The 5,206-nt window shown below is 45.0% G+C and overlaps 1 long non-coding RNA gene across 1 annotated transcript; it reads left to right on the plus strand.

Moving 5' to 3' along the window:
• Positions 1–2,354: 2,354 nt before the first annotated feature.
• Positions 2,355–4,238, plus strand: LOC120322873. The gene is made up of 2 exons (XR_005562808.1): positions 2,355–2,489; positions 4,004–4,238. It is a non-coding gene; the product is annotated as an uncharacterized LOC120322873 (long non-coding RNA).
• Positions 4,239–5,206: the final 968 nt, after the last annotated feature.

Consider the following 5,206-nt stretch of genomic DNA (forward strand, 5'->3'; position numbering starts at 1 on the left):
TTCTCCTGTATTGTTTTATTGACTTTCTGGCTCCAATATTTTTTTATTTCCCCTTTTTTCCACTTCCCTGGGTTAAAGTTGTCAGTGTGGCATCCCACCCTTAAGGGAAAGGGAGCACTCAAGATTCATAGGTGCTCATGGTTGAAAGGAATGACAAAAATCAGAGGGTCTGCAAAAGCTTACAAGGTTTTATTAGTGAATTACACACTTCGCATGGAAATTGGTGTGTTAGTCCTGGACCTACTATAAAAGTAGGTTGTGGGTTTTGAAGAGTGGGATAGGGTGAAAGGGAACAGAGAGATGAATTAAAGAGGGGCAGAGAGAAAGAAAGGGGGAGGGAAAGACAGATCACCAGTCCTGGCTCCAGCATCAAGCCAGCTGGGGTGTCCTGGGGGTGACTGTGCACCTGGGCTCAGTGTGGGTACCTTTTATAGACAAATTTATCTGCCTTGGAGATAAATGTCTCATTTTCTGTGCAAATTAATATTTATGCACAGTCCATTCTCCTAGACCTTCCTGGAAATGGGTTGGAGGGCTTCGGGGATCTTTGGATCTTGGAGGTCTTGATCCACCCCTACAGCCCCTGCCCATTCTCAACCTCATTCCTGTGCTCACGCTGTGCTGTGTTGTGTTTATCTCCAGGAGCCAGAACAAGGAAGTTTGTCCCAGAAATGTGCTGCCCTACCTCCATATGGCCCTTTCTCCAGCCACATCCTGTTCTTTCTCACAGTGTGTTGTCACCAACAATCCTTGTGTGTAATTACCAGCAATCCATGGTTGACCCCACAGCTTGTTGGTGTTTGAGGCATACACATTAGCCTCCTTGTCTTCTAGGCCTCTGCAGGCAGTAACTCCTCTGCAGTCTTGATCAACTCTTGACTTGATGTCTGTGGACAGAGTGTTCAGAGATAACTGAGTGGTTTTCATCTTTATGATTGCCATTATAAAGATTATGAAATTTCCAAGATCTTAGTCCCAAAAGTATATTGCAAATGGGATGTCCTTCCCTGAGCAGTACCTTCAGATCCGTGGGCACTAAGCTTTCGGGGTGATAAACCGGTACAAATGAGCAGTTAGCACCTTCACAGAACAATCCTCAAGCAAAAAAAAAAGGTATAAAGCCAAGTGGATGAGAATGTAAGGAAACAGCGAATAGTCTCTGTAGGTTTACAGGAAGGATGAAGGCTGGGAAGAACCAAATGTGGCTGGTGTGTGCTGCGGTTCTGGGCCTTCCTTGATTCACGTCACGACAAGGCCCTGGGCATCAGGAAAACATGTTCCATTTTGCTAAGAAATGTCTAAAAAGTATTAGCCGGGAAGTCCTGTGACAAGTTGGGTGAAGTCTTTTGTGAACTTTGTAGCCTGCTTTGGCACACAGTTCCAGTGTTTATGGTGAAACATGTAATTGCATATTTGGTAACATGCTGTTAAATCAGGTACACACTTGTCCTTATGCTTGATGCCCCTGTGCTTGCCATGGGAAGCTCAGCTAAACACTCAAGAGTTCCTCAGCCAAGGCTGCCAAAGTAGATGGCTTTTTTAGGAAGTCTGTTGCACAGTTAACGTTGTAGGTAGATTTTCTGCTCCCAGCTGCCAGCCAAACAGGAAACTGCCCGTTAGTCGCCAACACTGGAAGCCACACAGGCATTTGTTGCAAGGAGACAGAGCAGTAAGTCTTAATATCCGTGTTTCTTTGAGATGGTTGCCTTCTTCCCTTTTGTGGGCAGTGTGTTTTTGATCAGGGGAAGAAGCTGCTGAATTTCATTCAGTATATGATTCCCTCAACTCAGGAACCTGCAGATGTTCAGGGCAGAGACAGGTCTGCAGATCCTGCTCCCATGTGGACAGCACATCATCAGAGACTGTGGTAAGTAGGAGTGCTTTCTGTAAATCAGTCATTTTGTTCATTCAGGGTGTGAGAAGCCAATCCAAATAATAAATAATTAATACTGCAAAATGAGCAAAAAAACACAGGAGGTTAGAGTTAAGTTTCCCATTCTACAGCTTGGATTCAACCTCTTGGTTTGCCCCTGCTCTGTATCACATTGCCTTATGTAAGATATTTGTCACTTCAGCATCCACATAGAAGTCTATCCAAGGTACATTTTGTTTGTGCCTAAGTAATCCCAGATCCTGCCATGGACATTTCTACTGCGGCCTTCAGGGCAAGTGTTAGGGCTGCTGGGTTGAGTGAGTGAAATCAAAGGGTGTGGCGGGGGTGGCGGGGAGCAAAAAGTGTCCTCTTAGAGTAAATTTCTAATTGTATGATCTACTCTTATTGGTGCTGCATGGTCCTCTATGAGGTCATCTGAGTATCTTGTCTCTCTTTGTTTATGCTAATGCTAGGTCGAAGGCACAAGAATTATGACAACACTAGAAAATAGATCCGGAAGTAAAGGTTGGAGAAACTGGTATTTTGACTCCAGGATAGACTGAGGAAGACAAGAGTCTTTAAATATGTTAAAAGAGGGTGCTATTTCCTGCATTAGGTATGATTGGAGGAATGAATATGGCTGAGCTTGAACAGTAGCAAATGAGACTTAGATTAGAAGAAATTTGCCAAAGTGAATGAGGAGAAGATTTTGTCTGGTGAAACATCTCCTGGGAGGCTTCTGAAGGCAGGCAGTGACAGTTTTCTGCACAGCCAGTCCTGGGGAAGGAGCAGAACAATTAAAAGGTGTCTGCTTTCATGGCAGCTGTTCTCAGCCTTAATAGGTGTGAGACCAAAGAAGCCTGATCTGACCAAGTCTGTATTGCTTCTGGTGTTTCTGATACACATTACCTGTAAGCATCATCTGGAAGACCTGACCAGCTTTCCTTTCCCCAGAACTTTTGCTAAATAGCAGTGTTTAGAATCGATGCTATGGCAATATGGCTCCACCTTATTTCGGGACACCTTAATGATTATTTACAATAATATTCCATGTTATTAGTAAAACTCATTGTTTGTCCGATATTTTCCAAGAAGAAGAATGTTTTTTCATGATTAACAGATGCTTAATTGGTGGGAGGGAAGGAGAGGGGAAAGGAACATAATTGATAATATTGAGTCCATTGCTCATTGCTGGCAGGTAACCGATGGGGAACCATGGGTGTATCAGGTGTTAGTAATAGCTTGGCTAGAATATGTTTCATGGAAAGCTGTTCAGCTTCACGCTAGCATATGTTGTGCTTCACAGTCAAGAATTATTTTATCCCTCCTCCCTCTTTTTGCCCTCATTCTGGAAACTTATTTCTTCGCTTACCAAGATGGGGTTGCAGCAGAACCTGAAAATAATCCATGCCACACTTTATATAGGGCAGTCAAGTGCTGCCAAGTAAATCACCTTTTCCAGGGAGAGGCTTCCCATCATCCCATGGGATGTGTCCTTACTCCCCAGAGCATAAGGTCACACTTTTGTCCTTCTTGCCTTCTTCACCATCTAGATGCCAGGGGTTGGTGTTTTCTGATGAGACTGCCATAGTGCCTGGGCTCTAAGGAGAGTTGTGGTATTCAACTTATTGCAGGTTGGCCCAAAATATGCCTCATCAGCTTGCCAGTTTATGTCAGTTTATGTTTTCATCCCATCTAGGGTCTCCAGCATCCAACCAACCTGACCTGAAGCTGCTGTAGTTTCATTTCTCTTTTCCTTGCAGGTTTTTGCAGTTTTGTTCATTCCAGTCCTCCTTTCTTACTGTTCTGTGTAAGGAAAGCTGTGAGAATTGCAAAGCAAATTCTGATTAATCACTTGCTCATATTCCACAACAGTTCACACCTTACCCCTGAATATCCCTTATAGCCAACTCCTTAACTCTCTTGCATCTCACAGACATCGGGAAGGAAGGTAGAAATGTCTGTGGTCAAAGTGCTAAACTCCTCATGTAGCAACCTGAAGAAGACAGTTCAGCACAGCTCTGTGGTTCTGCCTCTCCTCCAGACAAGGAGCTGGGGGGTCTGCTGCCTTTTCCTAAGAAGAGCTTGCAGTCCAGCAGCCTTTTGGCTTATATGTGTAATTTCCCTTAGTAGTGCCTCCTGGTTTGGTGACTGTGGAGAATGAAGACCAGAAGAAGCACAGCATCACACAGACCTCCTAGTGAGGCACGGCCGTGTTTGCGCCTGGGAGGCTGGAGAAGAGCCCGTGTACTGAGGAGCTGTTGCACGCAGTTTCAGTCACATCTAGAGAGACTGGTTTTCTCTGTCACTGATGTCAGGTGCAAGTCTTTTCTTGATGAAAAACAAGGCACTGCTTTGAAAGTAATCTCTGTGGTGCTAACCTTTATTTACATATGGGTATTTTGAGCCCCTGGGGTTCTTATTCTCACGGTTTCGTACGCAACTCCCACAAGCAAGGATTGTCTCAAGGTGAAAAGAAGAAGAGAAAACTCAGTCAGTAATCATACTGCAACTGCAAGAAAGCTAGGAAAGAAACCAACCATACAAAACACATGATTAAAACCACAAGGACTGGCAACATGGTGCCAGCAAAGCCATTCCTCTGGAAATCCTGTGAACTTCCCATTCGAGGCTGCTAGGAAAACCCTTTCCTGGATTCAGATTTTCACTGTTGATTCACCTGGCTCATAAGAAACAGGCAATTGGTGGTAATTTGAGATGTTAGATTAGCAGCAGAATTAGCCACACTACCTCAGCCCCAGCAGAACTTGTCCTGTCTTACCTCCTGCTCTGCAGCAGTCTGCTGTCCTCACTGAGTGCCTCAGTGACTCACAAGGGCACTGCAGATGCTGTGGTAGATCTGGGGCAAAGGGGCATAGGAGAGAGCTGAAACATCTCCTCATAATCCAGGAGATTGCTGGTGTTTCGTTGCCAGGAATGGGAGAAGGAAGTAGGGAGATCTTTACCCTTTGGAGAAGAAAGAGGGTCAGGGACCACCAGCCTGCCAGGAAATGCCTAAAAAGCAGCCCCCAGTACGGAATGAGACCTTTTTTGAGGACTACCTGGCTTCTCAGGGTCTGTTACTTCTTTGAGCTGCTGCAGACAGAGTGACCAAAGCCCAGCAGGAATTAATTGGTTGCACAAGCCTTTTCAAAGGAGCATAGCATTGTTTCTGTTCTCCTTGCTTCAGGCAGGAGAGTGACTCCTGGGTAGTGTTGTTCTTGCTAAAGACAATGGCAGGGAAGCAGGGACTGCATGGCCCAAACTGTCCTTGCTATTGTGGGAAGATTCAGGAATAGACACAAGACAGGTGGGCTTCTCAGAGTATTACAC

Source organism: Pipra filicauda, unplaced genomic scaffold (genome assembly GCF_003945595.2).
Source record: "Pipra filicauda isolate LSUMZ 115617 unplaced genomic scaffold, ASM394559v2 scaffold163_size1657671_pilon, whole genome shotgun sequence".
NCBI lineage: Eukaryota > Metazoa > Chordata > Aves > Passeriformes > Pipridae > Pipra > Pipra filicauda.